This window comes from Nelumbo lutea, chromosome 6 (genome assembly GCF_056320005.1).
Source record: "Nelumbo lutea isolate HS-2025 chromosome 6, American lotus-T2T, whole genome shotgun sequence".
Classification (NCBI taxonomy): Eukaryota; Viridiplantae; Streptophyta; class Magnoliopsida; order Proteales; family Nelumbonaceae; genus Nelumbo; species Nelumbo lutea.
In genome coordinates, this window is record NC_142689.1 from 63,723,122 (window position 1) to 63,736,099 (window position 12,978).

Genomic DNA, 12,978 nt, shown 5'->3' on the forward strand with positions numbered 1-12,978 from the left:
ACGGTCCCGCCAACTGGGAGACAACCTGTAGGCACGACGCCGCCAGGTGGGAGACAAGGGCGCAGCCTTCTGAAATGGCAAGCGCTGCATAGTTTAGACGAGGGATGCGGGAGCAGTTTGGCAGGTACGACTTTGCCAGACGAGAAACTTCTCGTAGAACATTGAGCCGCCCCGTAGTGAACTACTTTGTAGCGAGCTACCCTATGACGAGCTACTGGTGGCGTGCCTGAGGTGATTCTGCCTAAGGCGAGTTGTCTTTGAGGTGGCCCACTTGCTTGGGCCTAGAGCGAACTTGTTGTTCTAATTCGCGAATTGAGATGAATTTAACTCGGAGTGCGGCTCGGGACATCAGCGTACTCGAGCTCACTCTATGGCGAGCTGATACTTGCTGAGCTATCACCTGCGCCAAGTCATGTCCACGTACCGATCTACCTATGCCGAGCTATCGTATATGCTGAGTCACGCACACGTGTCACCTAGTTAGGAGGTTGGGCCAAATCACCCTTCATCAACTTGCATAACTGGTACACCAGAGGTGCATCCTTCCCGGTCCTCTAATACTAAGAAAAGGTCCTCTCAATGCAATAACGCCCACACCATATATGGACCGAATTGTCTCACGACATTCTGAACCCAGCTCCTATTCGAAGAGTGCATAACCGCATGGATAAGCTCACACTAACCCGTCAATTTGGAATCCAATTCGGGATTTTCCTTGGTAGGTATCTAGAAGGAATTGTAATATAATAATATCAATTCATACAGAAGAAAATGTTCTCAATTGATTCAAACGTTGTACCTATGGGATAGAGATAGAGGAAGAGGGAAAAAACCAAAGATTCCACATAGTACTTTTGATAAAAAAAAAATCAATCTAATTTATTTCGTACCATTCGCTCAATGAGAAAATGGGTCAGATTCTACGGGATCAAACTCTCTCTCTCTCTCTCTCTCTCTCTCTCTCTATCTATCTATCTTATATATATATATATATATATATATATATATATATATATATATATATATATATATATATTATATCTATATCTATATATATAGGCGCATTTGGCTGGCCCTTATAAGGCTTATGCGTGTCGACTAGAGGGCGCTGGCATAGGCTCGCCACGAGGATGCTCAGGGTTACCCGATGCAGACTAGACGAACCCAATTGCAGGCCGCCGCGTGGCTCTAAAAGAACATCTCGCCGGGCCCTCGTACGACTCGCATTCGGACCATCCGAGCCTAACTATCCCCTAGCAGCTCCGACTATAAATACAAGGTACCCCCCACAAGGCAAGGGAATTGAAACCTTTGTAATCTTTAGTGCTCTCTCCTATAAGGACTTAGCGCTATTTGAGACCTCGTCTGGACCCCTCGGTTCCAGACTCGTTGGTTACCTTAGGCACGTACTAACTTGATAGTCAGAGTCCTCGCCTTGAATTCCCACCCGAGGCCTCTTACACCTTCTCTCTTGTAGATTCACCATCGCCGAGAGCCATATCTCGTCCCTCTTCGGATGCCCTTCTCATTACTAGCCCTTAGGCTCTATAAAATTCGAAGGAGCAATCCGCCTCGGCCTTAGCTAACCTCCTCCAAACCTTGTACCAATGTACCATGCCGAAATGATTACACATGCCAGTACAAGAGTGTATTAGCTTAAATTCCAATGGAATATGGTTTGGTTTTTGAAAACACAACCAAACAGTTTGTTCTTGCTAACTGGTGGTTGGTTCTCATTAAAAAAACAAAAAACAATTGCCATGTAAGTGAAAACATGTGAGAAATAGTTATCATGTCAGTAAAAATATATCGTTGATTTTGCTTTAAAAAACAAATGGGTAAAAGACTTAAACCTCCCTTGAATTTTGTGACAAAATACATCAAAAGACACTTTCACCCTTCATAACTCTTTAAATTTTCAAATAAAACCACTAAAACTGTAAAGTCAAGGAAGAAATGAGATGTGATGCCTTACGAAACTCTCCGTTCATAGAAGCAAGCTATCTAGGGCTTCCATCAAGTCCTACTCCTAATTGATTTCCAAAAGGAACATCTTGAACTTGAAGGCATCTCACTTGAAAATAAACAATGTTATACATTCTACTTATTTATAAACAACAGAAGAGTCTTGATTATTGAATTTCTAGGTTTCAACACCTACCCATTGGGTTAATGGAGGAAGCTATCGAGTCATTCAATGAAAGCCCATTAGACTTTTAAAATTAGAAAGAAGTAAATCTTTGCAAATTATTTTTGGAAAACACATGAGTTATGAAGTGAATTGTCACTCTTTGGGTTGTTTTCCTTTGCTTTGCAAATACTCTTAGGTTTTTGTTGAAAATTAAAATTAGATAGTACTCATAAAATTGAAAAAAAAAAAAAGACAGCACAAATACCATATGAGACTGTCGGACCACGATTGGGGGTTTCAAATTGGACTGGAACCCCCCCACTGAGATGGTTTTATTAAACAACCAAGTATTGCTACTGAAGTCCTAGGGAGCTCTAGTAAGAGGATCAGAAGGCAGATTTTGGAATGGTTCTGGGATTACGCTGTAATGGGTAAATTGTTGATCCAAAATGCTATAAATTATCCATTTTAATAGTGATTTGTATCACATTTGGGCTGTAAGGTGGGATTCATTAGGAAATGGAGGATTAATTGTTAATTAATAGGGTCCATTATGTATCAAGAACAACTACCAACAATGACAAAGCTCATGTACAGTTAGTATATTGTCCTAGAAAATTTGAAAAATAATGATGGATGTAAATGTCTTTTTATCCTACAAGGGCAAATTCAAGATTTTCAAAAAACTTAAATTGCACATTATGGAAGTATTTGTGCATGTTTAGTAAAAAAGTCAACAAAAAGTACTTAAAAAAAAAAAAAGAAACACTTGAACAAAGAGTGACATGGGAGTTGCATTTTTTTCAACACTTCTTGGAGAAGTGATTATTTGAATAATATGGGACGATTCAGTCCCTAGATTTTTTAATCCTCATAATACCCCCGTGAGGGTTTTCTTCCCTATTCCTTCCATTCAAACACAAGAGACGTAGGGGCGGTGTACGAAACACCTTGGCGTCCAGTGACTACCGACAATGCAAGGAAAATGGCTGACGATCAAGTAATTTTGCTATCGTCTACCGTTTTATGCATTTTTTTTTATTTAAACTATTTTTTTGGAAATTTTTTAATGCCTTTAAACTCCTCTTTTTTATGTTCTCAGATCTATTTTGGGCAAGTTTAACAACGACAATCCACCGTCCAGACACCGACGAACAAAGGTTGTTTATTTGTTTTTTTTTTTTTTTATAAATATTTGGCAGAATCGATTTTTTCAAATTTTCAAAGATGAGAAATCCGAAACATTTATGGTGGGTTTTTTGTGCATAGTCTGTGTAATGATTCCTATAGATAAGTAGGTTTTTTTTGGCATTTTTTGTTGAAGATCATGCAAAAAAAATATGCTGAAATATGTGGTTACAGAATTTTTTCTTGATTTTTTGTATGAATAATTAGTTAATGTTTGCATTTTTCCTTGTTTTTTATATGATGTTTTCTTAATATTTTGTTGTGATTAATAATTAGTTAAATGTTTGCACCTTTTCTTGATTTGTGGTTGCATATTTTCTTTATTTTTTTATATCAATATTTGTGATGTTTTTTATATTTTGTTGTGATTAATAATTAGTTAAATGTTTGCATGTTGTCTTGATTTGTGATTGTATTTTTTCTATATTTTTTATATGAATACTAGTGATGATTTTATATAATTGTTGTGATTAATAATTAGTTAAATGTTTACAATTTTTTCTTAATTCATGATTGCATTTTTCATGAATTTTTATATGAATATTTGTTAAATTCTCATTGCATTTTTAATTGTTAAATTTAATGGTAATGCTTTTTTAACTTTTTTAAATAATTTCAATTTTCATTTGTTTCTCTATTATTAATATGTATAATAAATTTTATCCCATTTTATTTTTCAACTCATCATTGCATATTGGGGATTTTTTTGTACTTTATTTTTGAATAATTGGAAATTTTATTATTAATATGCATCCTATTTTATTTTTAAAATTCTCATTGCATATTGGTGATGTTTTTTTATATTTTTTGAATAATCCGAATTTTCATTTATTGCTTTATAATTAATATGTAATAAATTTTATCCTATTTTATTTTCAACTCATCATTGCATATTGTGGTTGTTTTTGTATTTTATTTTTGAATAATCAGAATTTTCACTTATTATTTTATTATTAATATGCATTATCCTATTTTATTTTTAAAATTATCATTGCATATTGGCGATGTTTTATATTTTTTTGAATAAGCCGAACTTTCATTTATTGCTTTATTTTTAATATGTATAATAAATTTTGTCCTATTTTATTTTTTAAAATTTTCATTGCATATTGGTATTTTTATATTTTTGAATAATCCGAATTTGCATTTATTGATTTATTATTAATATGTACAATACATTATATCCTATTTTATTTTTCAACTCACCATTGCATACGGGGAATTTTTTTGTATTTTCTTTTTGAATAATCAGAATTTTCTTTAATTATTTTATTATTAATATGCATCCTATTTTATTTTTAAGATTCTCATTGCATATTGGTGATGGTTATATATATTTTTTGACTAATCCAAATTTTCATTTATTACTTTATTATTAATATGTATAATAAATTTTATCCTATTTTATTTTTTTAATTCTCATTGCATGTTGGTGTTGTTTTTTTTTATATTTTTTTGAATAATCCGAATTTTCATTTATTGCTTTATTATTAATATGTATAGTAAATTTTATCATATTTTATTTTTAAATTCTCATTGCTATTTTATTATTATTATTATATAATTTTTATTACATTAATAATTATAATGTGTAAGTTATGGCTAGTAGTCAAGAGAAAAATGGAGAGCTCCCGGGTTATGTGGACTCTCGAACTACACAAAATTTGGGTGGAATTATGCTTGCAACAAGTCACTAGCAAATGTTGAACCAAAACTACCAAGGATAGACAAGAATGGACGAATGTGATTCAAGAGTTCAACAAATAATAGGAAAAACTGCATCCAGAAATAAATTAAGAATCACTGGGATGCATTAAAGAATAAATGGAGGACATTCCATAAATTGTTGACTTATACTAGTTCAGGTTTGGATCGAGTGAATGAAACATTCATTGTCGGGGATGACTATCTGAAAATATGGTGTATTTTAGCATTTTTAATACGATAAAAATGTAAGAAAATCATTTTGTTAGGTCGCATGTGGCAGATTTAGACATCATATTTGGTGGCACAGTTGCCCACGAGTACGATAGTTGGGCACCAAATGAGGGTGTACTATTAACACAACCAACTTTGGATCATGACCAAATGGATTAACACACTGTGATGAACCACGAGTTATTACATCTCGGTTGGTGCAAGCAATTATCTACCTAATGTGGACTAGGTTGGGGTGCACACACTACTCCCTTACCACACATTCACTCCTTTCATCCACGTTTGCCCGCGTCTGAGGCTGAGTGGGCCCGAAATTGGCGTAAACTGTTCATTGAAACTTCCGGCGTGGACACTGCGATGAGCCATGGACAACAATTAAGGGAAAAAAATGGACAAGCCTATATGTTGGGTGGTTGAACTTGAAAACTTATATGTATTGAAAAGGGTATTGAGCGTATATGACTTATATTGGGTGATGGTTGGCGATCTTATAGAATGGAGCACTTTGTTTGCTTCTACAATGCAACCATTACACAAGCCCGATGTTCTTTTGATGACATATTAATCGCCCATCTACACTGTCTTATGATTTGCCAATCCCTAACCTCATGTAGTTCAATTTCTCGTTTAGGCAAACGCATTGTATTCTTTCATGGCATTGAAGTTTGTGTCTTTTATGTTGATGCACCGATGTGATTTCAGATATTAGAGGGTTGTTCTAGTAGCCGATTCAAGCGATGCATTAGGGGTATCAGTTATATCCCCATGGAAGGTTATCACTTCGCCCCAAGCGTCATGGTGATGATCGCATGAAATTGGTCGTCCATTGTATTTATAGTCCATAACAAACGTGGGTGGTGGTAGGCAACAAACGGGGTTTAAGCCTTTAAGGAGCACTAAGTTAATGGAAATGTCATAGTGTGCTCGTGAAGATGCACGCCATTCCAAAAAGCCCACCACAAAATCCAACGAACACTAACCAAATAGATAGTACTTGTCCCACTGCTATCCATTTGATAAACAAGTATGAGCAGTGCACTTTTAGGGGATATGCTCACTCGTGATTTAGTTATCAACTCATCCTTGTCATAAACCAGCTTTTTGGTGCGACCACACACTGGTATGATATAAATTGGGCTCCATCCTATCGTTTGAAATTAGGAAAATAAGGCAAAAACATATGAGATAATTATAAACTTTAATGTCTTCATCCCTTCCAACAGTATTTCTTGAGATGCCACAATAGACCCCATCTGTCTAGTGATTGGAAATGAGAGAATAACAAGGGGCTAGAACGACCGATTGCCTGTTGGAAATGTTGCTAAAATCGTCTGAGATCCACATGGTCATACGTGCCATTGGGAAGGAAGAACCGAAGAAGGTCGCTTGTTCGATCGGAGGCTAGAACGAAATTTAATAGGGAGGAGAGAGAACAATTGAAGATTTACATTTACCATAGGAGGTTAGTTGAGTGACATTTTGGGTGTTTCCTACAGAGGAGCAATAGACCTTTAATGCGTGGGCAATTTGGGTATTTCATAATAATGTTACAACATTAGGGTGACATGGATGTGGGCCAGTGGAGTGAACGGAGACTTAAAATTCCAAAGAATAAAAACCCTTATTTTTTAGATGAATACCATGGTATTAATATTTATGCTTTGGCCTCAACGATAAATTCCCCTTTTCTTTTTCTAAGTTAATCAAAGACAAAACCCGTCCTTTGATTTATCAGAAATATTGAACCAAATTGATTTGATTAACCACATTTTTTCAATCCATTTTTCTCAGCTCGTTCGTATCGATATTTTAGGCCATGTTTGGTTTGAAGGAAAAATGGTAGGGAAAGGAATGGAAATACAGGGAAACCAATACAAAGTTTGTATAGATTTCCCTACTTTTTTCCTTTCTTTTCCTTCATTTTCCTTCAAATCAAACATAACCTTAAGTTCAAATGTTTGCATCTTGTCTCCAAAGTTGTATGCTGTATGCTTGCACTCTGTTTTCTGTGTGTAGGATGATATTGAGAAACGGGGTTATGATTCCCTGTGAGAGGAACTTGTTCTTTTGTATGAGATGGTTGGGAATAGGGACCAACTCGATTCATGCATTTCAGTGTTGCTACTTGCTACTGTGTTTCTGATTTTCTCTCCTCGTTAGTATTTGGAAGAGGAAGCTTTCCATGTTTCACATGATTTTGATTTTAGAAATTGTGATTTCGAAGGATCCATGTGCTTTTTTCGGAGAAGATACAAAAGAGATTAGAAGTTTTCTTAAAACAGTATATATGAAAATAAAACAATAAAAAAAGGGTAAAAGACTTAAGTGTACCGTAGGTTTTCATCAATTGACTTAAATATACCGTGAGTTTTTCAATTAGCCTTAATATACCTTGGGGCTCGCCCATAACTTGTGAGCTAATTTAAGTTCATCTTCTTCTCCCATTATCCTTACCCAAAAGAAAAGAGATGCGATGTGGAGGTGTTTTGGAAACCAAAATTACCCTCCATCCCAAACTACAAAATTACCTCTTCACCAAATTCTCAAAATACCCTTTTTTAATTACTAAAATACCCCTCTCCCCTCTTTCCAAATTAGCAAAATATCATTGATTAAATACCCAAAATGTCTTTGATCAAATTACAAAAAAATACCTTCTTTCACAATTACCAAAATACCCATTTGACTAAATTTCCAAAATGCCATTGCCCAAATTATAAAATATCCCTGACCAAATTCCCAAAATACCCTTGATAGATTACCAAAATATCCCCACGCTAAATCCCCAAAATTTTTTCTTGACCAAATTCCCGAAATATCCTCTGATGATGCACAATCTAACCACTCATAGCTGGAAGTGACTGAGCTTCTAGCTGGCGTCGGGCAAGAGATACCTGAAGAGAGATGAAAGAACCCGGGGTTGCTCACCTGCGGGAACACTCCGATGCTTAAGTTAGTAATTAGTGGCGAGCTGGAAGAGAGTAAGTTTGCAAGAAGATGGGAAAGCTAGAGAGTGGTGAGTATGCGATACCTTGACCCTTGGGGGGGGGGTTGAAGTCCTTATATACTAATATTCTGGCTGGTTTGGAGGGTTTACTCTCAAATCACTGCCATGGCGATTTGCTGTCAAATAACGGTTGGAGTGATTGGGTATCCTCATCCTCATTAGAACTGGGGAGTAGGTGGGCTCATGTGATCGTTGTAGGGTACGGTCCCGCCAAGTAGGAGACAACCTCCAAGGCTGGTAGGCACGCCGCCGCCATGTGAGAGATAATGAGTGCAACCCTCAGAATTGGCAGGCACTGTGCCGCCAGACAGAGGACGTGGGTACAGCTTTCAGGGTTGACAAGTATGGTTGTCAGATAAGAAGCTGACTACTTGATAACGAACCTTGTAGCGAGCTATCCTGTGGTGAGCTACTTGTGTCAAGCTGCTGGAGGCATGCCGAGGTGATTCTGCCCGAGGTAAGTCATATTCGGGGTGGCTCATTTGCTTGGGTCTAAATTGCCGTGAACTTGGTTGTTTTAGTTCACGAACTACGATGGACCCAACCCGAAGTACCTTAAACTCGGGTCATTGTTGTACTCGAGCTCATTCTAAGGCGATCTGATACTTGCTGAGCTGTCATCTGCATTGAGTCACGTCCATGTGCCGATCTGCTCATGTTGAATTGTTATTCATGTTGAGTCACGTACACGTGTCACCCGTTTATGAGGTCGGGCCAAATCACCCTCCATTCCAAATTCCCGAACTGCCCATATTCACAAAAATTACTCAAATTGTCCTTCGTAATGTACCCTTACCCAAATACCCTTTTGCCCCAAACTGTCACGAAACCCAAAGCCCTCAAATCACCAAATTGCCCTTCTTACCAGAATTACAAAACTACCCTTCTCCATTCCAAGAACGGGGGAGTAGAGGAGAGAAGGGTCGGGTGAGAGAAGGTCGAAATAGAGAAGTTGGGAGGAGAGGTCTTTCTCTCGTCGGTTTTTCTTTTGGGAAGCCAAAGGGCTGCCGAATGGAAAGAGCTGAGGGAGGAACAAGGAGAGGGAGACAAGCTCGGGGGTATCCCGAGTTGAATAGGTGAGACTGTGAGAGAGAGCGAAGTGGAGGGGAAGAGCAGCTCGAGGGTATATGAAAACCCCCGAGTTGAATAGGGGAGAGAGAGCTCGAGTGAGAGAAGAAAAACAGAGAGGGTTTTCAGAGAAAGAGAGATTGTTAGGTGAAGTTTAGAGAAGAAGAGGGAGAAGCTCCTCTGAGGGCGATAGATAGAAAAGAGCAGAGAAAGAAGAAAAGGGGGAGAGGAGTTGTTCCCTTTCCGTCGGCCGCCTTTACTGTCATTGCCAATCACACCCACTACAGATCCTAGTGCCGTTCCTAGTATCTCAGATTCGTCCTTCTGCCATCGCGAGCTAAGGTTTCGGCAGCATAAAAAATCCAGCTACACGCTGAACCTCTGCACGCGAACTCTGCAGCATCTCCATTCTTAAGGTCACAGGAGGTAAAATCCACTACCTCATCCTCTTCTTCCCTTGCTTGAAGTGGATTTAGCAGTTCGCTAATGTAGTTTAGTCTTCCATTTGCTTATTTATTTTTCTGTTTTTATTTTTTTTTGTCGACTTGCTTGCTTTTGGTGGTCGTTTCTCGTTGGTTCAGTTCTGCAATCGGAGTGTTCTCCGGTGACCGAGGAACTAGCGTGTCTCTTCACTCTTCAAACCAGTTTACTGAGTCCGAAGGTGGGGGCTCTGATAGAGAGAGGGGTGTCTAATCCCTTCCCTCTCTCTCTCTCTCTTTCTCAACTTACCCAGAATAGTCTTATCTTTACCGGATGGTATGGAGTCACTATTAATCCCAAGATATTTTACTGAATGCAATTTCGCCACCCATCATACTCTGATGGGTGGCGACTCCATTCATTTGGCCATGGAAGTGAACTGAGCATTTTCCCGACGTTCACACTTCTATTTGGTTCTTTTTGAAAATTTGAAAGAAAATGAAGGGTAAAAGAGTTACAAGGTATTTCTAAATCCATTTTAAAAGCTCAGGGTATGTTTAAGCCAATTTATGAAAACCCAGGGTATGTTTAAGTCTTTTATCCTTAAAAAATATATATGAAAGTAAAACATTAAAAAATTATAAAAAAAAGTAAAACATACAAAATATATACATGAAAGTAAATGTAAAAAATTGATATGAAACAATAATTTTTTATGTGAGGAAACAAATTAATTGTATCTTTAATGCATAAATAAAATATTACAAGCAATTTTAGTTTGTATGTCTAGGTTATCTAATTCTCACCTCTGCCTTTAGCCTTTTAAAACCTTGGTTCTGTGGGCAGGGGTGTGGGATCAGTTTGTGGTTAGCAGATCTGAAGTGGCTCATACAGCTTTTTATAGTGTATAACAGGAGTACAGGACCGTGGGTTTTGGTGTGACCCTACTTGAATGCTTAGATTTAAGCCTCGAGTTGACTTTTGTTTCTCTCTTTTGGCGAGTTTCAATAATCCAGCAGTGAGCATCATTGTCACCGCGACCTTCTCTCATGAGTACCTGCTTGCTTGGTGCAAAAGGGTTTTGAGTTGCTGCCTCTCCAACTCTTCCCAGCCTCTAGAGAAAGCAGTGAGTATCATGTTTCCTTGCTTTTTCTTTAGAATGGACTAACAGAAAGTACGTGTCTTGAAACCCCTTTGCCATAGGGCTGTAATCAGATCGGATTCAGCAAATTCCGCATCTGGTCTAACTACTGAAAACATGCATCCGAATCCGATCTGAAATCTAATTGGATTTGAAGACCTCGGATTCAAATTTGAATCCGACTCCACTTTAATTTTTTAAAATACCAAAAGAATAAAAAATTTAATTACTTTTCAACTTTTATATATAATAAATTAATATAAATAGAACATACTGAATTTATTATTATATATAAATTCATTTATAATATAATATATATAAATATATTTTTTATATTTTAAGTATAATTATATAAAACTTATATATTAAAGCCAATAAATATTATAATATAATCGGATCGGGTGGGGTCAAATCCGAATCCAATCTGATTATTAATCTGGTGTGATCCCACAAACTTGCTGACCAGAGGCATAGAAACCTCCAAGGGAAGAGGACGATCACTCCTTTTCAGCCCCTTTCCCTATCTCCAACTGATGATGAAAAAAAAACCCCTAGGTTGGATGCGAGAAAATCAGAATTCTGGGCTGATTCGATTTTGTCACAGTGGCTCTGATACCATATTATAAACCTAATCTGCACTAGAATTCTGTTAGAATGAGGGTTGAAGAAGTAATAGAAAGACTAGAAGAAGAAGTAGAAGAAGAGAGGAGAATAGAGAAGGAGAAGAATTCTGGTTCGAACTAGAGAGATTGATCACCTCTCTAGTCAGCCAGCTTTAATTTATAAGTTTCTATTCAAAAGACAAAAGACTCCTATGCCCCTACTTAAGTATGGGACACAATCACTAACAAAACATTACACATCACAACCTTAGACATAAATATAAAGACCAAAATACCCCTACACAGTCGACATTAACAATAATATAATCGGATTGGATGGGGTCAAATCTGAATCCAATCCGATTATTAATCTGGTGTAGATCACAACATCCGAATCCAATCTGATTATATAAACACATCATCCGAATCCGAGATAATCGGATTGGATGTCGACTTGGGCTCGGATTTTCAGGTATCATTGACAGGCCTACTTTGCCTGCAGCGGATGCAAATTGAAATAGGCAGAAGGCAGTTGATTAATTAATTTATGATTTCTTCAATATTTTGTTTTTAAGCAGTTATTAAATCTCTTTGAGGTCTCTGCTTACGTAAATTCTACAAGTATATAGAATCCATTCTAGCATTCACCTTAATTTTTGAGTTCAATTTGATTGCCCATTAAACCAATTGTTTATCTCGTATGTCTTTGATTTTCTATTTAGGATTTGTCTCTCTTATTTAGTTACTTCTGTTTAACGAAAGGAATCTGTAGTCCACTGATTGAGACGAGTTATACAAAAATTTCTTTGTTGATGTTGAGAACCTTTGGTTTGTTTTAAATACTTGTTGTTGGTGGGTGTTTTGAATTTCCTCTCCCGCTATTTTGGACATAGTGTTTGTACTCCTTAATTCATATCAAGCTTGAAACAACATGTCACAACAATCTATGGGATCATCCAGATAAGAGTATAAAAATACTATGCTGGTCTGCTGGGCAAAGGAGATACACATGTTCATTCTCATCCTTGTTGTCCTGGTAACAAGATTAGTATTCGTCAAAACATTAAAACAAATGATATTAAATATTAAGCTGGTCATTGGACAATGGTGGTCCTCATATTGCCACTTTTGGATCCTGATTTTTTTTATATGCGTGTATTCTCAAATTAGTTTTGGACATTGCCATCATCCTAGGGGTTACCATAGTGTTTTTCTTGAAACATTATAAATATGTATCCACCAAAACATTGTTAACTTATGTGCCCCTATATAGTAAGGTTTGTGCTGTGCTTTTTAGATATGATAATTATCATCATCTACACCTTGTCCCAACTATATGGGTCAGCTACATGAATCCTGTTTCACCATTCCTTTCTCTGTTTGTTAGATATGATATGTAAGTGGAAATTTTCACGAGATCTAAAAGCTTCATGACTTCCATTCTCATTTTAATCTTGTAATCTATAAATATATTTCTTCATAT

General features: G+C 36.8%; 1 protein-coding gene across 26 annotated transcripts in view; it reads left to right on the plus strand.

The window, feature by feature from the left end:
• Positions 1-9,165: 9,165 nt before the first annotated feature.
• LOC148849244 (plasma membrane, autoregulation-binding site, misato segment II, myosin-like, tubulin/FtsZ protein) overlaps positions 9,166-12,978 on the plus strand; it is a 29,121-nt gene continuing 25,308 nt past the window's right edge. For 4 of the 26 annotated variants that reach the window (XM_088950252.1, XM_088950276.1, XM_088950257.1 and 1 more), the window contains exon 1: positions 9,166-9,758. The gene's annotated coding sequence lies outside the window, so the exon portion shown is untranslated. Of the gene's footprint in view, positions 9,759-10,598; positions 10,879-12,978 lie in introns of all 26 variants that reach the window. The other 22 variants (XM_088950253.1, XM_088950268.1, XM_088950258.1 and 19 more) reach the window with 16 other exon arrangements.